At 38.6% G+C, this 26,056-nt stretch overlaps 1 pseudogene; it reads right to left on the reverse strand.

Moving 5' to 3' along the window:
* Positions 1-1,105: 1,105 nt before the first annotated feature.
* LOC122329293 lies at positions 1,106-24,418 on the reverse strand (annotated as a pseudogene).
* Positions 24,419-26,056: the final 1,638 nt, after the last annotated feature.

Here is a 26,056-nt window from a genome sequence, read left to right on the forward strand (position 1 = left end):
AAATATGTTTCTTAAAAGGTGGTTCACCCAAAAAGGCAGTCAGTAATGACTCCTGTAGACCTGAAACCTGTAAGATCTTCCTTCATCTTCAGAACACAAATTATGATATGTTTAATGAACTCCGAGAGCTTTGTTAAAATGGTCAAGTGTGCCATCAGCGGTTCAACCTTGATTTCATGAAGCCACCAGAATACTTTTTGTGTGAAAAGACAAGAAAAAGAACTGTTTTATTCGGCTAGTTTTCACAAAAAGTACGTGCCACAGCATTCTGACACTCGTGAACGTGCATCGATGACCGAAACCGGAAATTAGAAATTGTCGAATGGAGGCATTGTTTTTATGTTATTTGCCCACAAAAAGTATTAGCGACATGACTTTATGATTGATCCACTGAAAATAGTCACACGGACTATGTTATCCACGAAAGGTTAAGTGCAGCTCTGTGTGCAGGCCTTATGGAAATTAAGTAACTATTTTTACGGCGTTGGCGAATTACTGTCTAACCTGCAATTCTTATGAGCGACAATCTCATTTCTAAATCTTAAATCACGATCTGCTTATGCCCCACTGATGGTCATGTATAGAGGTGGACCTTCATGCTTGCTTTTTTTCGTACAAATAAATACAAAATCGACATCCTTGTAAAATAGTTAGGTTTTCCCCCACGAGATTAACTCTTCACGCTAAACTGTGAGTGGGATTGAATAAGATTACGACAGAAGCAGTCTTGCATTGACATACTGAAGTGAGGTGTTTAATAAATAAGAGCATCAACAACACAACAAAGCTTGCTTTATGTATACTGTATATACACATATATATATACACACACATATATATATATATATATATATATTCATATTTATATTTATATTCTGACCATATAAACTATATAAATATGTCATGCAGTCCTCATAACTTAAACGACCAATAATTTACAGAGTGAGGTAGGGTAGGAGGGGACTGGGTTGCGATGTCATAGAGAGATCAGAAAAGGGGGCGGAGTCTCAGATCACCGACGTTGGCAGTGCGGCTGCTGTTATTACTGACGGGTGGGAGGGCTTACGACAGGAGGCTGCAGTGGATTGGCGAAACAATATATCAGTCAGTGCCTCCATGAGTTGCGGCTGAGGCGCACACACAAGCGGCGTTGGTCGGATGAACCTCCAGGCGATCTGGTTTTGTAGGGCGTTAGCGCCCGTGCGTGGGTGTGCACGTTGGTGCAGTAAGAGTTCCAATGCTTGTTGTCGATCCCACGACAGCTAGAGGTTCCCGCTTTAGCGCCACTGGCTCCTGCCCGGCTTGGGGCCCCGACGGGCTTCGACACGCGGCCACGTGGTCTCGTAGAACATCTGCTTCTTCACCACGTTGTTGATGCGAACGTGCGGCAGCACCGTGGCGTCGTTGCCCGCTAAGTCTGTGGCTCGGGTCAGGTTGCCGACCCAGTGCTCTTCGCTGTCGCATACAGAGTACTCGCGCGGTGTAAGAAGTCGTTGGCCTTCCGCCGGACCCGCGGCGCCTGGGGCTCCGTGTCGTTTTCCGCGGGGACCACGTCGCTGAACAGCACGCGCGGTGGCGAACGCGCGCTTGTTGAAGAGTTTGGGGTCCACGTCGGGATCGGGTGCGTCGTGGTGCGAGTCCTGCTTGGGTGAGTGATGCGCTGCTGCATGCTGATTGGCTGGCCCCTGCGCCTGGGTGTGGCCTCCCATGATGAGTGCAGCCTGGACGCTGATCAGGACGGCGAGCAGGACCAGCGTCAACGACCTCATGGGCACTCGTCCTGCAAGCGAAGGCACATCGAAGACGGTCAGGGACAGGGAAACGCGCGTTTGTCAAGGTTTTAGAGGCTGTTTGCTTTCTGTCAGTAAGGTGGCCTGGCCGTTTAAAACGGCAGCAGGAGTAAAGAACTGTTCATATGGAAGATATTACTGAGCTATGCATGAAGAATCTGACATCTGTACGAATTTCCACGAAAGCTGTCGAAAACACGTCCAGGGCATATTTCAACCAAAAATCGAAAGGGAAAAAATAGATCATGTTTGAGAGTATTGATAAAGACTATTGATAAACCAACAATTTGAATAACTAATCAGTGCTGTCAAATGGATTAATCGCAATTAATGACATCCAAAATAAAAAAAAATTGTTTGCATAATATGCTGTATGTGTGTGTTCTGTGTATATTCATTATGTGTGTTTGTATATACACACACATATATACAGTATATATATTTAAAGTACTTACATGTATTTACACTGTTTATGTCACTTAATATATTTTATATATAAGTATATTCAATATAAAAACAACATGTTTTTTCTGATATATTTACATGCATGTTTGTGTACTTATACATAATACATAAACACTGCACACATACATGTATTACGTAAACAAACACTTTTATTTTGGATTTGATGAATCTCGTTTAATCACTTCACAGAACTAGAATCGATTCGAGACATTACACGATCCTGATTCCTAATTTCTTTGTTTAAAAAAATGCACCCCAGGCAGTGTGTGAAAGTATATGGTGTTATAGTACAGACCTGTGCGATTACTGACCTGTGAAATGTTTAGAGTTAAAGTGAGGGCCCAGTGGGCTGCTAGAGCCGGAGTCCAGTGCAGGCTGACCCCCAAGCGCCTGCCATCAGGACTGGCCTGTGTGTCTGCTGCTTTCTGTAAAACACACACACACACACACACACACACACACAAGGATCTTTAGGTATTCCTGGTGAACAACTACCACACGCTATAATTAAATAAGTCAAGACTAGGCTATAATGACATTTTCATATATTGATGTTTTGCAGTAACCTTGAAATGTACTGTTTTTATATTTTTAATCAAGCTCATGAACCATTTTTAAATCATACTGTTGTAATCGGAGCTCATTTGTATATGCAGTCTTGTGGCGCTCAAAGATGTAGTCCGTATCTCGTTTTGTGTTTAAAATGATATAACAACAAGTAGACCCAAAATCTATTTTCTAAACCGTGTTTTTGAGTCACTACGGTACTAATAAAAGCGGTTATAATAAGCGTTATATCCGGACTATTTAGACTGGTCCCGCTGCGGAGTAGCCCGGTACCTGCGTGCTCCGCCATAGACGCAAACAGAGAGAAGTAGTTCCGGCTATAATGTTCTTCCGCAAGACGCACGCGGTTTTCATTTCTAGACCGGCAAAAGTTACGAACCGCAGCGTTAACCTTCACATGCTTTATTGTGCAGTAAAGTGAAATTACAATACTGAAGACAGTTTAACAATAATTAAAACAGTTTTTAATATTGTGATTTTTTTATTTTTTATTAAAAGGGTAAAATAGATGTGAAAAGTACTTCCAAACCACAGAAAGGTCAGGGTTCTGCTGTATTTATTATTAGTCACTAAATCCGCCGCAACATTTAACCAGCCCAAAGTGTCATGCCATTAAACGTGTGATATTTGACACTTCATAATGAGACCTCTGCCCCGTCTAAACCAGAAACCAGAAGTGTTTCATTACAAACCATCAATCAGCCCGAGCTTTCTCTACTGATATTAAAACCGCCACGTATCCAAACTTTAATAGAGTTGAAACAAACAAGGAATTGATTTAAAAGATAGCGCAGTAAGCAGATCTTATTACTGCATCGCCAACAATAAATTTGATATGTGAACTAAATTGGATTATGATTATTATTACCTGCTTGGCTTAAAAGCAAAAGAAAACATCCAAAAGCAATCCAAAGCAATTTAGTTCTAGTCCTGCAAACACCAGCCTCTTCCACATTTACACCATGAATGAGAAACATCCGTGCAGAAATTTATTTGGACAAAACAAAGCAAGCAGACGAGTTGATTTGTAAGGTAGTTCTCTCGAGGCGGTCCACGTTTACTGTAAAAGCCCGTGAAACAGAGAGACAAGCCCGTTTCCAAACACCGACACTCTGAGCGGGCTCGATGCGAAGCGCAGCGCTGCCATAGTCTGCGTGGTCCGCTTGCGTGCAGATTTATGCTGTTTATTCTGAATCGATAGGGATAGCGATGGAAATGCATTGCGCGGCGTCTTCGGTCTAAGTGGCGTTAAATAAAGGTTTGGCGCGCGGGCAGCTTTGCCCGTTTTAAGCGGCCGCTTGAAGCATGAGGCCTCAACTTCCGATATTCAGAGGATAGTGAGCAGATGGCCTGCAATCTGCACGCCGTGGCTTTCAGCTGATCGAGCTTTGTGTGTGACTGTATGACTGTGTGTGAGATAACAACAACAGGAGGCTTTTCTTACGTTCACTGTGAAAGCAGTAATGTTGTGAAATATTGTGATAGGTTAAAATAAAATGTTTTCTATTTGAATGTATTTTGAAAAAACAGTAATATTTTGAAATATTGTGATAGTTTAAAATAAAATGTTTTCTATTTGAATGTATTTTGAAAAAAACAAAAAACAGTAATATTGTGAAATATTGTGATAGTTTAAAATAAAATGTTTTCTATTTGAATGTATTTTGAAAAAAAAAAAAAAAAGCAGTAATATTGTGAAATATTGTGATAGTTTAAAATAAAATGTTTTCTATTTGAATATATTTTGAAAAAAAACAGTAATATTTTGAAATATTGTGATAGTTTAAAACAAAATGTTTTCTATTTGAATATATTTTGAAAAAACAGTAATATTTTGAAATATTGTGATAGTTTAAAATAAAATGTTTTAATAATATATTTTGAAATATAATTTATTAATTTTATTTCAACATCATTACAGTCTTCAGTGTCACGTGATCCTTCAGAAATAATTACATGCTGACAATGCTGATTATTATTATTATTATTAACGTTGAAAACAGCAGCTTCATATTTTTGTGGAAACAAACATAAATTTGAAACTTTTTTCACGACTCTTTGATGAACGATGCACGTTTTGTATACTATTAATTTCTCCCAGATTGAAAAAACAAATAAACAAAAGATCTTAAAACAGGAATCGTTATAGAGGTCTTAAAACGCCTAGGTTTCACCCATTCGTCAGCAAGTTTTTAATCAATATTATAAAAGTATGATCATTTACACTTTTCTATTGTTTAGTAAGGTCAGAACAAGTAAGTTCTTGCATAAATATGTAGCTGTTAAGCTGAATGATGATTTGGCTCATATTTTAACATATTGCGAGGTCATCTGGAACATTAAGGTAAACACTTCTCTGTGTATTATGATCGATCTTAAGCACACACGGTAAATATATAACATCTAAAAGATAAACCGCAGATAGGAAACCTGCTTTATTTCCTTTCGCCACTAGAGAGCAAACGTGCGCTAACGTTTCATTCACACATCTGGGAACAAACACAGGCCTTCGTTGTCACTGCGGCTCCGCGAAAGGCAGCGAGGCACAGACTAAACTCTCAAGAAAACAAACAGGACGGAACCAGAGCTCAAAGACAAGACTCTCTCTCTCTCTCTGTGTGTGTGTGTTTGTGAGACAGAGCCACACCCGCTGTTCGAGTCTGGGGCCGCTCTCACACACATGATGCTGCCCAGACGCGCCGCTAACTAACTAACCTAAACTAACCTAACCTAAACTAAACTAAGCTAAACGCTGAGATTTCACGAGTCTGAAGTCTGTATGAACGCCAGCAGTTAAGGGACTGCTGTGTCTAAATATTATGACAGTGAAGTTTGTAGTGTTTTAATAAAATGAACAATAATGTTAATATAGGAAATCTTGTTGAAAACATGTCGTGCTTTTTAAATTTGAGATTTCATTACAATGTTTTAAATCACACCTGGTTAGGGATGAGCTCATCCAACAGCATCTTACATGTATATATCATGCGCATTTATATATTTAGTATACTATTAATAATAATATACTGTTAATTAAAAAAATTAAAAGGGCCACTAATGTGCACTTAAAGAGAGGTCACTTTCAGGACTTTTTCTTAACAGACTTGACTTAACTTCTGACTTACAAAAAAAGTACACTTATTAAGTACTAAATTGCGACTTTGTTACAAATACAAGTACACACACACACACGTTTATTAACACCACATTAAAATAAAAAGAACAGTGGCTCAACTGATACACAACAAATTTCATTATTAAACAAGCTTCACGTTTCTGCTTTTAAACTGATCCATGTTTAAGAGAACATTGCTTTAAAAGTGCTAAAACATCAACCAAGTTCTCTTATAACCTGTATGTCGCGGTTTGAAGAAATACTGACCGCCTGACCCCAACACACTTTAAGTCCCCCGATTATAAAACGTTTGGATCCTTATTGGAAAGCGGCGTCTCCAGCACAAAGATCTCTGCGGAGGGCCGCGGCGCTCCTCACAGCACATGTGCTCCGTGTATAAACACACACTCATCAAACTGATACACAGCCACTAGCCTGCAGTCCCGCGCCGCCCAGTACACTTTGTTTTTCAATGCTACATAAATTAGCTCCGAACTCCCTTTGGCGAAACCTCTGTAAACACACCGCTCAGCGCAGCCACCGAGGGTCAAAAGGGTTTACTGAAGACCTCCATCCTGTGCCGCTCTCGGTGCGCTTTTTCTTCACTCACAGACTTTCCTAGCGTCTCACATTCATCACACGATACAGGCTGGTACCTGAAACGGTCTCTGGCAGAAATTGGTGATGACAGGAGGGGTTTCTGAGAGATTACAGTGGTTTGAGGTTTGCGGTTGTTATCCGTTCTGTTTATTTGAAGGGTAAAAATAACACAAGACATCATGGCCTACCTTCCCGTAGAGGGAGAAAAGGAGGGAAAGCTGAGAGGGAAGCTGATCTGCGCATGCGAAAAGCAGATATTTGCTTTGTTTTCGCTGCGAAAAAACATTTTCAAGTCACTCAGAATCCAAGAACATGTGGTGCTCTGTCGAAAAACATGCTTTTTGTATAATTATGCAGTACTTGTACTACTACTTCTCTGAAAATTTGCATCACACTGCATAATGAGCGAAGGCCCAATTGATGCCAATTAAAACACTTAAAAGAAATGCTGACAAGCTGAAGTGCCTAAATATTCACTTTAACAGGAATTCCTGAAAAACGTCCCTCCCATTTAACTACAATAACGGCATGTTTTCATATGAGCTTTTTTATGCTTGATGACTTGGGGGAAGCCGCAAATGAGCCTCATAAAGCAATGCTCTTAAATCTACTTCGAGCGATTCATCTCCATTAATGACCAGCAATGCTGAAGCAGACATTGTTCAATTCGTTCTATTTTTATAAGGGGGAAACTTTGCGCTAATTAAAGTTAACGTGCCGGTTTGTCTTAGCAACAAATAAAAATAACAAACTGAATGTGTTCATGGCCAGTTTTTTTCTGCCATGTAAGCTCAATATGGCACTCTGATTTGGCAAAAATAGCATGTTAATACAGATACAAAAGATTTTTACTTAGAACGTCAATCAGCAAGATTGAATTAAAATGAGCATTTTGAGTAGTAATTTCTTGTTAGATGTACTCCAATGATCGGCCTCATTTACAAATTATTATAATTTTTTTAATTCCACAAAAACATGTACTTTGCTGGTGAGAGGAAGGTGTACACAACCACAACATTGCTAGTGAGAAATAGCGATGCTATTAAATTGCACAAAAATATCGACTAACAAAGTATCTGTAGCAAAGGATCAAAAACCAGGCACAGGAAAATGCTCAGCAGTGTTAGCCTGGGCAAATCAAGATTTCGCAATGAGTACATCTGTGATCAGTGCTTAAATAGGGGAGTTGATTGGGAACACCTTACAGGTGATTAGTCTCAGGTACGGTGGAAATGGAGTCCGACTGTAGTGCGACTGAGGAGATGAGGTGACCTCTAGTGGTTACGGGGCAGAAGCTCAGGAACCAAATCATGACATGGGCCTTTCCCAAGGAACGGCTTCCAGGCGTGTTATCACAATCCAGCAGGGTGGTGGAGCGCAACCAAAACACATGGAGGGAAAGATTCAAGCTGAATACCCCATAACTGAGGCATATCCAGGGTGGAGCATGAGACCACCAGGGCGGTGCGGACATAGCAGGAGCTTGCCACAGCTTAGCAGACGACTGGACAGGAGACCCTGGAAGAGACTGAGACTGGGGGAGAGCAATGATCCTTCAGGGGTGGAGCAGGCAGAGCTGGAGCCCACCAGGGCTGATCAGACAGAGCCAGAACCTCCAGTGTGGAGCAGATGGTGCTGGACATCCTAATAGGGACAGACAGACAACTCAGACAGAGCAGTCACCGGGACAGAGGCTTGGAAGCACAACTAGTTCATAGACGGCCTCAATGGCCTGAAAGGGTAAACAAAGAGTTCATAATTGGTTACTACTGCCTCTAGAGGTTCTGCAGCAGAAGCCGCCACCTCTGTAGGACCTACAGCAGTCTCCTTGGGAAATAGAAAGAGTATGTTGTTAGGCGCCCTCACCTTGCAAGGGTCTGGACTGAGCATTATCAATTCTGTAGACACAGCACTGAGCATCTCTACCCCAAGAGGTTCTGCAGCCTCAGCCACCACCTCTGGGGACATCACATCTCAAGATGTTCTGCGGTGGTGTATGCAGCCCAAATGCAACATAAAAAAATCCCCATCATGGGAAGTACTTCAGACAGGGGAATTAGTTCAGGAACAGGAGAGTAAAAGTGAGTGCGTTTGGGGATGGCGGCTGTGCGTGTGAGACACCAGTGGTGCATCCTCATGTTATACACCAGACTGGAGCATTAAAGATTTGACCTTGAATATCTGGGTGTGATAGACAGGATACGACAAGACTCTGGATGATCAGCTGACAAGTCATGTGACTCTGGATGATCAGCGGTGATTTGACCTAACTTGTGAAGATCAGCGATGACCGGACTTGACTCCTGAAGATTAGTGATGCTGTGACTTGATTCAGGGAGATCAACAATGACTTGACTGGACTGGTAAAGATCAGCTGTGGTCTGACTTAGCTCATGATTGGCAGCTGTGACATAACAAGGCATTGTGGTGTGCGCCATTTTGTGATCAGCCTCTGCTGTCGCCGCAATCTTGTCAATATACTCGGATGCATCAGCCATGAACGTGGTGTTGTGGTTCTCCTCCACGGCAACTGACTGTAAACGATGAACCCTCAGTCAATAAAGCCATTTAAACTACAATTAAACCTCCTTCAGATAACCATTCAGTCCAAAACAAAAAATGTCCTTTAACACCACGAAAGGGTACCCAGGAAGAATGTAATCCTCAATGGATAAACCTTCCTGCCACAAATCGAGCAGCTGCTTGGCTGGGTCCATACCTGGCCAGAGCCCTTTGGTAAAGGATCAGGCAAAGTGTTAGGCAGAGACAGGGTCGATATCCAGGCAGAGGTCAGGGCAGGCGGCGAACAATCAGAATTAACCGGTGAAACAGTCCAAGATTAAAACCAGACGAAGCAAACATGGGAAAAACGCTCATAACTGCTCTAATGGTTACGGGCGGAAGCTCAGGAACCAGATCATAACAAGCGGTTTTTAGTAGAAAAAAGATAAACAGTAGAAGAAAAACATAAATAGCCTTAAAAGTCTTTTTAATTTATTACAGTATGCGTTTAGTTGTATACATTTAAAAAAAAATTATGTGTTATAACATACAATATCTGGATGACTTTCCCTACTTCAGTAAAATAAATTCTTACAGATCTTACAATTAAGACTTCTTACAATTTTGAGTTGATAACTCAGAATGAAACAGTAGTACTTCTGTAGTATTTTGTGCTGTATGCATAATAATATAAAAACTAAAAAGTATGAAAGTAATGAATGAATTTGTAAATTACAGAAACACAGTCTACACTATTTGCACTTATGTTCTTTGACATAAATTACGTAACACAGCATCAAGGTTAGAACGGACACATTTATTTTTTCTTTCTCACTGAATACATGTCAGTAGGTTTAGCAACCTGTTAAAAGATTTTGTTGTGAGTGTCAACATTGCATTTTGTGAAAGCGCATAGCTCTTCTGAGGTGCTGACAACACATCACGGGTAATGAAGCAGTGCTAAAGACAGATGGACTTTTTTTATCAACAAATGACAAAAGAAGAGAGGGGGAGACAAAGAGAAATGGGGAGAATGAGAGAGAAAGAAAATGAGACATGGCAGAGCATTTGTCCGACAGACATCACAGAGTTATTCAAATACTATATTACATTGCAGAGCTCCTGAACACTGTGTGTGTGCACTGTAAAAAAAATAAAATTTACAGTAAAAAAAACATACAACCTTAATAAATATAACCGATAAGAAAAACTAAGAAGAAACATAGTGATTGAAAACATCAAATTCAGAACAAAATTTATTAACAAATATGTAATTTTTATTTTATTTCTGTTAAAATCACAGTATTTTTTTTCACAATGTGTGTGTGTCTGTCTGTGTGTGTGTGTGTGTGTGTGTGTGTGTGTGTGTAAAAAGACTGTGTAGCAACAGCAACATGTATTTTGCACTGCATGTGAAGTTTTTAAACATGCACAAACACACACACACAAACACACACACACAAACACACACACACACACACACACACACACACACACACACACACACACACACACACACACACACACACACACACACACACACACACACACAAACACACAAACACACACACACACAAACACACACAAACACACACACACACACACACACACACACACACACACACAAACACACACACACACACACACACACACACACACACACACACACACACACACACACAAAATGAATATATCTTAACCTGGAATACTCCTGTAATCTGTGAATGCAAAATTATCTGATTTCTTTTTTGATATCTAATCCTTTTGTAATCATTGTAAGCAACTTCATAACAGTTTTGGACTCAACATAGTTTTCAAAGTTCTGTCATTACACACATTCATGTTGTTACTTTCTTTCTTTTTCGGAAAGAGAAATAAAAAAAGACATCAAAACTTCAAAGCTTCCAAAGTTGTTCATATGCCTGTTGAGGCAAATTCATGAGAATGAGTAAATACTAAAATTAATTTTACTCCCATTCATTGTCATTTTAAATAAAGCATGTTTGTGAATTGTGAATTCCCCATGAATTGTCTTTTTTTCCTATTTAATAGAACGGTCAAAAGTGAGAAAACAGGAAATTGGGGGAAAAAAAGAATTCATGGGACATTATACAGTTTGTGCTTCATCCTACTTCGTGAGATTCTCTTTCCAAACACAATATATGCCATGCATCAAATCATGCTCGCTGTATCTTGAGATGTACTTGCTGACCATAATAAACTGAGCAAACAGAGTGGCAGCACAACATAAACTGTGTAAAAATCTCATGCACTTTTGCAAGTCTGTTTTAATTTTCCTCTAATCATGAACTGTAATTGTGGCTTTCTTTTTTTCTAAGTAAGAATAAAGGGACAATGCAGCAAGATAAATAATATTTTTTATAATTGAATACAGTAATTATCTCACAATGAAGAAGGAAACAGAGACGTCACGTTGGATATGACAAACTGGGATCTCAATGTAGTGAGCGACTTACAAATGAGGACAATAGAAATAATCAAAATCATCAAAATGATATGTATCAGTTAACCTAATGCAATACACGTATCAAGTTGTTCGTTTTTTAGGGGTGCAGAGTTTGAATTTAATGCAAGACGCTATTGGTAGCCAGTGCAAATGGATAAATAAAGATGCGACGTACTTTTTTTGCAGCTCGTTAAAAATTTATCTTGCTGTCACATTTGAGGGTTCATTGTTAAGGTTTGATAGAACTGGCTGGAAGAGCTGCCAAGAGAGCATTACAATTAGAACAAGAGCTTGAACGAGTTGTGAAGAATGCTCTGAAAGACACGGCCTTGATCTTCTTGATGTTGAACGAAGCAAATGTGCAGGACTGAGCGGTTTTTGCAATGTGGTCTGAGAAAGTCAGCTGGTCATCAATCACAACTTAAAATAAAGTGTTACCAGTTAGACAAGATGATATGTTCATCAGGTTGGAATGAAATGTAGAGTTGAGTGTCATCAGCATAGCAGGGACAAGAAAAGCAATGTTTCTGAATGGCAGAAGCTAGTGAAGCCATGTAGAAAGAGAAGAGAAGATGTCCAAGAACTGAGCCCTGTGGCACCCCAGGAGTTAGATGATGTTTTCTGATAAATGTTTAATTGATAAATTACATTACAGTCCAAATGTGATCTGTTGTTATATGAAAAAAACAGTTCTTCTGGTGATATAAATAACAACATATAAACATAACATAGCAATTAATTTAATGTGTGGACTATTATTGCACTGCATTAAATTAATGTATTTCATAAGGGAAAAAAATGCATCCGTGGAAACATACTGACCTGAACACAATGCCCTGACCTGTGTCTGCACCATGATCTCAGGCATCCATCACACATTGCATAAAATAAATCTTTCACGGTTATCTTTGGGGAATAGGCATGAAAAGGAGACATCCGCACACAGAACTCAGGAGAGATGTGTCCGAAAGCTGCACCGAACTTGAGGACTGACTGTATTTGATTCTGTTGAAGAGAATAACAGTACAGCCTCCAGATGGAATACCAGCATTATTATGTTAAAGATGAGTTGCACAAACACATGTGGCCACAGATACATACAGTACATATACACATATGGATGCCTGTACACCGTAAATTTCGCAGAAGACAAAGCCGCAATTGCGACAGCTGTGAAATTGTATTGTAAACACAGCTGCTGTTTTGTAGACAGTACAATAGTGAACAGGAAGCAGAGAAAATTAGTTTAGGATGTGAGAGAAAATCATTCTGCTCAAAAATTTGGCTGAAAACTATTACCTGCAACTGTGTCCAGATTCCTTAGCTAACAAAAATTACCAACCTATTATTATTATTTTGATCGGAAAAGATATGATCAAATAAAACATAGAATCAAAGTGAATTTGTCGATTTCTGCTTGTTTTGATGGTGACGCTGGCTGTTTTTGTATGTGGCACATTCTTTGGCTCAGTTACATGATGGTTGTACAGGCTGTTGTCTTTGTCAGAGCTCACAGGCATGAGAAATCACTTGAGGTGAGCTCTCCAATAGCTCACAGGACAGCCAAATGTTTCCCAAACAAACCTAAAGACTTCCTGGATAGGCTGACAGCTAAGATCATTTAGAGCCTTTCCTCCAAACAATTTAAACAGATGGAGACGAGTGGACAAGGGCTGTCAGTGAGCATTGTACAACATTTGCGTTCCCCTAAGTCTTGGTCAGAAATCAGGGCTGCTTTTAGAATTATATAACCATTTCTTGATTAAATCTAAAACATCATGCACAACTCCCACTCTGAACAGTTGATTTGATATGGCTTTGAGCCTTGTGTTTGGTGCCAACACTAAATTATGGGAACATTAGTTCATTTGTTTTCACATTGTACTGCAGCCAAGTCGGTCCATTGCTTTTTGAGAAATTTAAGGAGTTTCCGACTTTTGCGAGCTACGTGTTACTAAATACTGCTGAATGTTTTGGTGAAGAAAATTACGTAAGTGTACATACGTGAGTAATTAATAAAATAACACTAAAGTAGCTAATGCACAAATGAATCCTTGAAAAGACAAATTTACTCAGTGGAGCTGCTTGCTGAAGGCTGAAGCATTGCTCAAAGGTGACGTGTATAATTTTGTTCAGTGCCAAAGTATGTTTTAATATCCCAAGCTTAATATATAGAGAGTCGCATTTAAATAAGCCATTGGTAAGCTGACTACCTAAAAGTATAAACACTGTAGACTGTTTGTTTGAGAATCCCAACCTGGAGTTCTTTTGCCAAAAGTAATGTTAGCCAGCTATAGTCACAAATTACGCTATTGCTAACATAGTCCAGCGATTCTGCATTTCCTCAAGACTGAGCAGTTGCTAACAGCAAACTTGTGCAGTTAAACTACACTTTGCAGTCTATGGTATAAAAATGGATGGTGTTTTGTGGGCCAGAAACATTTGAAAATAGGTTTTGAAGTGCAAGCATATTAGCTGTTTTATTCTTTACATTAAAGCAGTATTGCAAACTACTAGCCTAGCATGAACGATACAGCAACTTTTCAAAATATCCACGTGAACAGGGTTTATTTTAACATTTTAGTGTAAAGGTAAAACCTCTGTTCTTAGTTTATCCAAAGAGGCTTAAAAATAAGGAAAATAGAAGCAATTTGAACACATTGCCAGGGTTTCTTTCAGGACAGCATCAAAGGTAGAGTGTATATCAGCATAGCAGTGATATGAAAAGCCATGTTTCTGAATGACAAAACCTAGTGATGCCATGTAGATGAAGAAGAGAAGTGGTCTAAGAACTGAGCCCTGAGGCACACAAGTAGCTAAATGTTATGACTTTTTAACCTCTCCAAAAGACCTATCTGAGAGATAAGACTCAAAGCACTGGAATGCGGTTCCTGAGATGCCCTTTGCTAGTAGTTTAGATGGGAACCACGCAAGTTAAAACATTCCAGCGCACATATCCAGCAAGAATTGGAAATGTAGTGACTGGTTTTTTAATATTGTTAGACAGTGGATTAAAAAAAATCCTTTTTTAACCATTTAACATTCGTAGACAAACTAATTCCTGTCACACAAATTAAATTGATTTTCATTGACAAAATTGACATGATTTTCTAAATAAGCGTTTTGGTTTGCAAAGAGACTCCTTTTTCCCACAACGTGTCTACCACAGATCGCATTTCAAGAGGAAACGTAGTAATTTGTGCCTAAGCTAAACATTTAACATTGCTAGCTAGTGCGTATTTAAAAAAAAGGTTTCCTTTTAAGGAAAGAAAATTGTACTTGAGCAGCAAGTCCTCTAAATTAGCGAACCTGACTATATTCACCAAAGCTTTGAGAGGAAGCTGTAATTAGCAAAGGGTGAACAGTAGCGGCTGAATTAAACTCGTAATGACAGACATTTTAAGCCCAAGGCGAATGTTTTATCAATTTGTTTCAGGTGATTTTGGCATGTCTCGTTAAGAGGCTGTTATGTTGCTAATTGAAGTCTGAGCGAGGTTGAGATTGTATGGTGGCATGAGGAAGTAGGAATCATTTTTTCATTGACAACTCAATGAATATCATTCAGTGCAATTATGCAAAGAAGATGAGCTAATACAGCACGATTTTAAAGATTATTCAAATGGTGGCTGATTGCTAACAATCTTTCCACACGGTACAAGACATTGAAGCTTACGGCCGGTCTGAAATGAGCCATGATATTTAGTTTCAAGCAAGATTTCATGGTGCTTTAATGCCACTTCTGAATAAGCAGTAGTTTTACTGGTACCTTACTGGTATTAATGGACCTACTCCAGGGCTTCAACACTCATACACCGGAGGAATTCAATAAAATGAATTATACCTGTTAAGAACGTCATGTATTTGCCCTGTTTAGGATGCAGCAGACTAGCAATGGCCATTGATAATGATGCAGCACTGTGTGCCAGGATTTTAGTGCCTGGTTGAACTGGATTTCAGGTGGTTAGTGGATAAGGCAACACATGCAAAACCATGTGCAACTATGAGTTCATTCCAGCGAGCTGCCAAGTCTGTTACAGAAAACGTCCTGATCCTTCAGCCTACTATTGCTAGAGATTTCTGGCTCATGTTCTTTGGGAACACATTTGTTTGTCTCTCCTGTCCCATGTGGCTCATAACGTCTCCATGGCCTGCGAATTTCAGAAGTGTGACGGTGTTTAAAGTTCTCCTAATGAACTCTCCCAAACTGTCATTGCCAGTCAGGCCTCGAGAGAAATAAATCAAATTACTTTCATTGTTTGAGCGTTCAGAATCGTTCCACTGGTTTTGTAAGTCCTCGCTCTTTGTTGGTGGGAAAACCTTCAACTTCTGTCTAACGTCTTTTCCATAACATTGGAGTTTTACAGCCTTGACATTCAACAATTTCTGCATGACACATGGCTATGTTTTAGTCAATGCTATGCTATATTTCCCCTCAGTTGGTGAGAATTTGATTGTTCACTGTGGAATTAGAGAGGGCTTGCCAAGCACAAATTCTTGTCGTTACGCTGTTGGGAGGAGAGCTGCACTCGTTCCTCTTGACTTAGTCTCAATGGGTTTAACATCTTTCATTGTGGCCATTCTTGTTCAAAACAGTTGCTTTAAACTTGACCTTCGGCTGTCTTCACTCATCTTAACGTAATTTACCATAGCTGACAGCCAAGAAATATATGTGGCTTCATGCATAACCTTCTACCAGACAGCTGACAGAAAGATTCGTGCTCAAAGAACAGTTTTAAAAAGTTACTTGAAAGTGAATGGCGTCAAACTACTACACTTAACTCTTTGCTACTCCTAGTGATAATACTTTTATGTCGGTGGATAGACAGACGTGATGCTTTTGAAGAACATTATGGCCCTGCATGCTTACTCTGTCAAAACAGAAAGTACAATTTAGCATTAAAAAGGTATTAGCATGCAAAAATATACATTAAAAGAAAACTTTTGTTTTATGCAAAACTTCATACTTCATTGCCCCATACTTCATTGCATGTTATTTGAAATTAAAATAACATTTGTTGTAGTTTAATTAGTTAATTAGTTTAATTAGCAATTAGTTAACTAAAGTACATCATCATGCAATTTCGTAATTATTTCAAATAGTATGACAAGCATTCTTGGTAAACTAAAATATGTTTTCATTTCTTTTAAAATGTGCATGTTATAATATTAAATATATTTGTAAATTAGCAATTTAGTACTTTTAAAATATATTATCTTGAAATGTAACATGTGCTTTAGCACGTTAGCAAACGTCTCGATATTAAAACACATTATTGAAACAGTGATTTATAATGTACTTATAGTAAAAGTTTTATTTTGATATTATTGCAAAGCGCCCATTTTAAAACCTAAGTGGGCTGTGTCTTAGTGTGTTGAGGAACAGTTACAAAAGTGAACTCTTTTCAAGTATAGGCCAAATTTCAATAATATTACACTTTTAAAGCCTTATTCTTATTCACAAGGGCTGAACACAGCTGTTCATACGTACTCCTACAAATATGAGATAAAGTGATGTACAACAGATGAGCTAATTCCTTCCTGGCTAATTCTTATCTTCATGCACACACATACAAGTGTGATTAGATGTTGGATTGATCAAAGATAATCAAATATAACTCAAAGGTTACTTAAAAATATGTACATGTATACGTGTGTGTGTGTATAGATAGATAGATAGACAGATAGATAGATAGATAGATAGATAGATAGATAGATAGATAGACAGATAGATAGATAGATAGATAGATAGATAGATAGATAGATAGACAGATAGATAGATAGACAGATAGATAGATAGATAGATAGATAGATAGATAGATAGATAGATAGATAGATGAATTTTTTAACAGATAATTCTGTTTTAAACTGTTCAATTTTTCATTGAGTATTAATCTCAAATCAAACTGCAGGTGGGTTATTTTCTTTAAATAAAAAAAGACATAAAACAATTTAACTAACTTAAAAAAGCATAAAAAACACGATAACAACAAAAACATCTCTATATATATATATATATATATATATATATATATATATATATATATATATATATATATATATATATATGTGCATTTTTGAAGTACATGCAACTAAAGGTAGTGTTTAAGAGTAACTATCTCAGATATTTTTTTAAGTGTAAAAGTGTTTCAGCAAAAATGCAAAATGCTAAGTAGTGTTTTTCATTGTATTGCATGTTGAAATTTGCACCTGAGTAAATAGAGGCCATAATTAAAAACCCAAAACTGTCTTATCCACTACTCATATGTAGCTTTGGTCAGTTTGATTCACAGTACAAGTTTGTTTGAATGCTTCATGTATTTAATTAACTTCCCAGCGTTTTTGGTTAAGAAATATAGAAATGAGATTAGATGTTTGGAACCGTCCATGTTTTTGACTCGATTAAATGCATTGTGCTTTTTTGTACAGACTCTAAAAATATGAAATGATGATTCAAGCTTGCTTTGCTCATATGAAAGGAAAATTCAGCCATAGATTCCTCCTAAATAGAGAGATTCGATGTTCAAGCTGTAATCATGGACTGCTGGTGCTTCTGAAAATCAAAGTTAAAGTTATATATCTGGGTTACTGCGTATATGAGTCAAGAAACCTGTTCTGTGAACAACCTGTCCAGACTAAACAATATCTGAGCATAATGCATACATAACTCTGCTGTAAGAATGATCTCAGAGGAGAACACAAAATGAGGCTTTTTGGAATGAGGAGATTTTCCAGCTAGTGAAAACTAGTTGGTGAGCTTTTTAGTTAGCGTGACTAACACCCTTCATTCAGGTCTTAAATTGCCCCATTATGGACTTTTTAGAAATGACGGTGTGTAACACATCTCTAAGTGAATGAAAACATCCTCTAAGACTTAAATCTGAAAAGTGCAGAGTGTATAAAGTTATTGTCCTTCAAAGGAAAGAATCAGCTCGAGTCGTTTTTAAAATCTTTCAGCAAGTGAGGGCAAAATAAATGCATATCATAAGTAGGGCTGTCAGACGATGAAAAATTTCAATCGAATTAATTACATAATGTTTTGATTAAGTCATCTAATTGATCACAAAATTAACCGGACTGTGAAAATACCCACAAAAGATTATTTTTTTGTATCAAGTAGACATTACAAATTGCAGCTTTTAGAAATATTTGATTCACCAAAATGCATTACACATAAACATTTAGGCTATAACGGCCTGACGTAAACTATAGAACATAGAAAACAATTTGAGAAATATCTCAAAGATCACAAGTCTCTGATAACCAAAACAGCTATATTTTAATGCAGTTATGTTCCACAAAAGAAAGTAGGTTAAGTCATTGAGGTTTGATTAAATGATGACAGAAATCATTTTTGGGAGTGAAATATTCTCAGTGGGTGGCACAGACAGTAGACAAATTATTGAATAACAAGATTTATTTTTAATTTCTTTGCATACAATAAGTATACTGGTCGCATAAAATTTTGATTGAACCACTGATTCCAGATGGACTATTTATATTAATACTTTTCTGGGCCCGTATACGGAACCGGTCAACAGGACAATCCTAAAAATAAGATCAATGATATGTTTTTCAAAGGCAGACCAGCTCACGTTGTTGTTGGGGACGGCATGAATTTAAGTGATTAATGACAGCATTTTCATTTTAGCGTTAACTTTTAAATAAGCGTCAGGGTATTTGAATCATCTGAGCTCGATTCGTTCAAAAGAATCATTCAGAAAGCGAAGACACACAACAGGATGCTGACTTTCAAAGTAACCGTATTCTCTGCAACATCAAACAGTTAGCTCTTGTGGTATCCAATTATGTGACAGACGGGATGAAAGCGGGGAGATGGCTCAACACAATGTCAGCTTAGTGCCCTCGTCTACAGGTCGTTGCACATTGAGTGTTTATGGCTGCAGGAAATGGGCTCTAAAATATGCCGTATATGGGGGCACGAGCGTTCAGTGTCGAGCAGCTGTTCCAATTATACGAGGATGAAAAGCGGGAAGATGGCTGCAGTCATGCAAAATCTACAGAATGACTGCAGGCCAGAAGATCACAGAAACGACTGGCCAGAGAGCATGGCCAGACGCGTACGCTCTGGAAAGGTGCGTGATAATTCTTCCCGAGGCCACACAGGCGGAAATGTGAGAGGTTGCAGTAGATCCATAGATCTCAAGGCTGTAAATCCAATGTGAAATCCGTTTTTGTGAAGTTACACATCGTCACACATACGGTCTTATAAAAGCATGGTGACAGACACCATGAAGGGACGTCTACCCGTTTTTTGAGGTTTTTTTTCAATTTTTAGAAAATCGTGTGAAACAGTAGATAGACATCACAGTCTTATTTGTGAAAGTAAAATTGGTCTTTTACAGAGTAAGTATTATCACATCTACGTCTCAAACGATGTTTTGTTTGAGAGAATAATCTGAAGTGGAAATTTAAAGACAACTTCCTTTGTCTTCAAGTCTAAATTAATACAGAATGTGGCATGTTTTTGTGTCCTAAACACACAGTTGCTTATCACTTACTACTACTTTGTACAGTTTTAGATAATTACATCTTTATTGGAATTGATGCACCTCCATATAATTAGAGGAGATGTTTTATGCTAAATCCCTCGAACTCGTTTAATAATAATGTTCTAATAATGTTATTTAAAGTTTCACATATCTTGTTTTTCTTCAGTGAACTTAAAACATCAACACTAAGGCTTTATATTTCATTTTAAGGTTTTGACTACAAAGTTAATGTTAACTATTTAAAAAGATCTTTTAGGAAAAAACATTCAATTGTAAAAGCAGAAATTGTGGAGTCAATTGTACATTTTAGAAATTTGTCAAAATCATTTTCATTCAAACTTGAAAATATTTTATATTAATTCAATATGGATTAATTAATTCTGTCTGCAATTTTTCCTTTTATGAAACAAATAAAATACATTTCATTTCTTACACGCCGTTTGCATTTGCATCGATTTGAATGCATTGAATCGTACCCACAAGATCCAGTTTCACAGAAAGTAGGAAGTAGTTATCATGTTCCGCTAGTTTGACAGGTACACGGTTATTTTTTGCATGCTGGACTGATTTGTATTTGTGTTAAACAACACAGGAAAGCTTTGAATGTTTTCTGTCCTCATTTTAATTGGATGATTAGTACTTTTAAAATGATTTACTTTTAGTAAAAAAACCTTGTTTGTTTATAACGAACTGGTGAAATGTAATAGTGAACAGTTACAGAGACTACAAGTACATGATCAAACTCTTTGAACCTAGAATCTCCATGTTGATTAAAAAAACAAGTCCATGGACATGTTATGCAACCATGCAATGTACACACACACAGCAGGCCATACATTAAGCCACACGGTAAAAGTAAATATTCTCACAGATGTCTGAATCATCTGTTAATCTTAAACATGAAATTACTTGTCTACTTACCCACCTGCAGTAGCAAAAGACAAAGTAGTAAGCGTAAAGTCAGGGCCCACAAGGGGAAAGTGGTTACGGCAAGTTTCAAAGCCCACTGATTGTGTGTGTGTGTCTGTTCTGTGTATGTTTTGGAGACAACCTCATGTAGAGACAAGCACTGCAAACATGTCATCTGTCTATGAAATGAAAACAGAAGTACAGTGGGTGGGGTACAGGTGAGAGACATCATGCTCCGCGGTCAAGCTGAAATTAGGAGCACATCACATCTGTTAAGCAAACTTCTCCCAGTTGTTATTTTAGTGGCGATTGTCGACGCCAACGAAATGAGTCATTATAGTCACTTGTGTACATAAGTCCAAACGCTGTCAGGATCGGATGAAACAGCTCGCTCGTGAGCTGAACCTAAGGAAGATTCAGATGTGCAAGAGGATAGATTTAACCTTGAAAATGTTTGCAAACTATAAAAAGGACCTGAAGTATAAACAGTGCGTGGAGGTCTGAAAGCCTGAGGCCGCGAAATCTGGGATTTAAACATGGACTAAAGAAATATTTCAGAATCTGTACTTGTAAAATGATAAAAGCAATATTTCAGAATATGGACTACTATGTCTAATAAAAATACATGCGTTTATGAAACATGGCATATGAACCATCTTTCTACTGTTCTTGGTTCTTTAAATCAATGGTCATTTACAGTCATTTAAGGTTAAATATAGTCATGCAGAATAAGGTAATACTATTTGCTTTATAAGTTTTTTTATGTTCTTTATAAGAAACCTACTAATAAACAGCTAATATGCTAGTGTGCGTACTAATAAGCAATTAAGTAATAGTGATTTTGAATTGGTCACTAAACTAAAGCATTATTTTTAATATAGAAAGCATTTTACTATGCTCAAATCTTTAAAACCCTAAAAATGCTAATAAAAAAGAAAGGTTAGAATAAGGCACTAATATGTGTGTAATAAACAATCAGTATGCTAGTAATATTCATGCTAGTAAGCTACTAATTTATAGTGAGAATTAGTCCCTAAACTAAAATGTTGTCATCGTTTGTGATGCAGATAGCAAAGAGTATTTTACTTCTTTTTTTTTGGGCTGGAAAACAAAATATGAGATCACTTATGATACATAAAAAGGCCGCTGTGTGTTTAAATTGTGTGATTCCTGCAAAACAAAACAAAACACAACAAAAAAAGAAAAAAGAGGGCAAGTACTATCAGCCTCTTGGGATGAAATCCAAAAGCTTGACAAAGAATTTTATGATGTATTTGGAACAGGCCGAATAATGTTCTATAAACATTTTGACAGAAATCGCATCAGGGTTTTAAATGAGAAACAGGTTTTTGGAGTGTGTTTATAGGTTTCTTACGAGTGGCTTCAAGATTCATGAATACATTCAAGCATCTGTCTGGGCATGTAAACAATCCTCTTCTTCGTACAAAGATTTTTTTTGTTACATTTGGACAATATTGCACGACCTAAATGTGGTTAATCTGCACTATCAAAGATTAAACCTATCAATAATATTACCTAGACTTCTAATTTGCATATGGTGCCTTTCACGAAACCAAAGGACATGTTTTGTTATCTGTTAGTGCTCCTCTACTGAGCGTTGATATATTCCAGCATCGCACCTCATTTTACAGTCATTCTATTAATTTATCACTTTCACTTCCTACTCAAATGTTGCATGAATCACCATGGGAACCATTTTCAAGCTCTTGTGTGGCCATAGGGGCATTAAATTTTGCTCTGTGAAGGTCGGCCTTCTCTGCACAAACAAACACGGCTTATCCTAAACAGAAGCGCTCGAAGCGAAAGCTCAAATACTCATAAAACTGTCTTGGCAGTGCATACAAGAGCCCCAGGGCTGTCCAAACTCGAAATCCATCAGAAGATACTATATATTCCAGATCGTTTCAGCCGGGTGCCAGAGAGTCGAACAGGACCCGGAGTGCGTGTTTGTGTCGGGTTTCTGCAGAAGTATTTTGTGTGTGAACGTGGAATGTAGGGTGAGTAAAACTAGATCCACCAGATGGTCAGTGTGCTCGTCGAGCTGTATGGTCATTTTATATATTGCACGGCCAATGCCGGGACTAAGCTATAGGCTCGAGCCTTCAGCCTAGGTAACTTAAACACCCAGGGAGTTGCTGGCAGTGGCCCACCTGCCTCATTAGAAGCCCTCATTACCTCTCATTACCACAGCGGCACGCTACGCTACGTGAGCACAGATCTACAGAGAGAAACCTTTAATTCAGGCTCAATGGGAAACCTGACCCTGCTCATGAATAATAATAGCCGACATCATTGTATGGAAGGAAAATAGCACTGTCCATCTGCCTCAGGACAAGAGAGCATCTGGGAATTTGAAAGGCTTCACTCACTCAGTGTCAAAGTAAGCGTTGGGTTCTATCCAAAGCGACTTCAAGAGGGCCGTCAACCTGCATTTGGACAGGCAAGTGTACATATACAGTTCTGTGAAGTACATAATGTAGGCGACTTTATCTTTTACAGATGTTGACTCAATTGCCCAACCTGTACTGGACTGTATGTGTTAAAAAAAGCACGTCTTATTTGTATATTCCAACTTTCCCCAGTCTGTTACATCATTCTGCCAAATATTCATACAATCCCTTTACTTTCTCCCTCCCGTTTGCATATTCAGACTTCAACTTCAGCCTGAAGCCGGCTGATATGTTAACCACAGCTCCTGTCAGATGAAAATGATAAAAATCTGTAACGCGTTCCATGTCTCGGAGAGGAATGAAGCAACGGCAGCGAGACCCTCTGGTTGTGTAACATGAGTGGTTTGACGGATAGATGGAAAGAAAAAGAGAAAGGGGGAGGTTTGATGTTTTAGGGGTCTCTAACTTCTAAGCATACTTCTGCAAAGGCTGGTGGTCCTCAGCACCTAGCAGACCTCCAAGATTATCTCTGTTTCAACTACATGTCTTCTCACACCCCAGAACGCTTGGGTTTTCATAATACCACAAGTTATTCTTGTCCAAACCACACAGTTTGGTTTGGAATTCATTCAGAAACAGTTTGGGTTTTTCTTCTTTTTCTCTTTACTTTTTATTTTTTTTGGAAATTGATGAAGTGAGCTCTGCTTCTGCTGGTCCTCTCCCCTCCAGATACCATCTAGTATATCACTCAAGTTATTTCTTTTCAATGCATGCATTGCTTTGCTTGTCAACAGCACCTTGAGTCTTCCTGTCATAGGATACGGGCTCATTTCAGATTAAAAGCTTCCCTTTGCTTGTTGACAGGCAGCAAGACCATTCACCAGCTCGAAACTCATACTTCAAAACATCAGCACCCGGTGCTGCTTACCTCACAGCTGCTCTCCTCTCACGTTTGTGAAATGTCAAAATCCCCAAGTTGGTTGTATTCCAGCTCTCAAACTCTCCACAGGTTTATCCCCAATGCCCGGTCCTGTTCGGCGTTACAAAATGCGAGTATCCAGGTCCTGTGCCATCCACTACAGCCCTGCTCCCCACTCTCTCTTAAGGAAATTGATTGTTCTGAAAGTTGGAGTCCCACAGCTACTCCCTGACCTCCACTGCAGGAGCCAACAGGTCCTAGTGCCTCCCCTTTCCTCCTCTCTGCCCCTCCTTTCTCTAATCCACGTCTATAGGCTGCAGAATCCGTTGCGTAGAGCTGAGAGTAACAGGAAAGTGGAGCTTTGTTAAGGCCCCGTTCACAAAATGATTCACTGCTGTGATTTGCTTGGCCCGTATTAGCCATTCAGATCTTGACATTTCCTAGTCCTGTTAGTCATCGTTGGAATTACTTACCTCAATAGTTGTTGCAAACTCTTTTCTTGAGTCATTCAGTCACGATCCGTTTTGCTCTAGAAACGCATAGCGCCTCGGTATTTGCATAAGAAAATGTGAGACGGCTGTATTGCAGATGCAGAAAACGAGAGACAGAATAAAGGAATGACAGAAATGACGTTTCTTTTTTAGTACAACTCCCACAAACAAAACCACGATGGAGAATGAAAGCCAGCAGATGGAACCGCTTCAATTGGGGCTCCAGCTATAGTTCAGAGGCCCTGAGTTGAATTGAATTTAAAGAAGAATTACGCTCACAGGAAGGGCACTTGGCCGACTGCACTAAGTGAGTATGACATGAGGAGTTTTCTCACAGCGACCAAAAACCTGGCATTAATAATTTTGATGGGAAATTCCCACACAGAAATGTACATCTCTTCAAATTAAAGTTCGTCCAGTGGTTCCATTGTTTTATTCATGTCCTGTTGGGTATTGAACTTAAAAGCATATATAATGCAATTTGATACCCAACACACCCAGCTTTGAACTGGGCCAGTCCACTCATATATCATAACAGAGGGTCTCATCTCATTTTACCACTGTGTCTTTCCTGCAGCTCTCTGACTTTAGTGAAAACAATGTTCAAATATTCGCATGCCACTCAGTGCAAAGCACGCTTGAAACTTTATTTAGCGATTCATTTTACTGCAGTGCGTTTTCAAATTTCAAACACTTCAACCCTGTTAAAACCTCTCTAAAGTGATTTGCTTGTGTTTGCTGTTCAAGCTTGTTTCTAGTGGTCTACACTAGATGTGGTGAAAACAAAATGTTGCCTCTTTTTATGTATAATGTACTCAACATGCTTACAAATCCATTTATAATTTTTGATTTGACTTATTTAGTGTAGACAGCCTCTAAGCCGTTGTGGCGTGGTGCTACATGACAATGGTAATGTCTGGTGTAGACTTGATGTAGGCGGAAATACGTATGGTGCTATTGAAAACATGACACTAAAGATACTGTCCTCTGAGACTTTGAAACGCTCAGAGTTTAAGTCAATTAGACACAAATATACAAGCGATTAAAGAAAGCTGGTATAGCCACATGTCTTTATGTATAGTCTGACTATGGCAGTGTAAGGGAACTCTTCTGGCCTAATAGTTCTTCAAAGACATGTCAATTGCATTGTCAGGGACTGCCCTTACAAGACCAGTGTTGAGTTGGAATGTGACCCGGGAGACACCCCAGACCTCTTAACCCTTCTGACTGGTTCACGGCTGGAGAGGTAGGAGACAGCAAAGGTCAAGTGTTGTTGTATTTCAGTTCTGCCGAAGACATAACTGTGTGTA

This window comes from Puntigrus tetrazona, chromosome 23 (assembly GCF_018831695.1).
Source record: "Puntigrus tetrazona isolate hp1 chromosome 23, ASM1883169v1, whole genome shotgun sequence".
Lineage (NCBI taxonomy): Eukaryota > Metazoa > Chordata > Actinopteri > Cypriniformes > Cyprinidae > Puntigrus > Puntigrus tetrazona.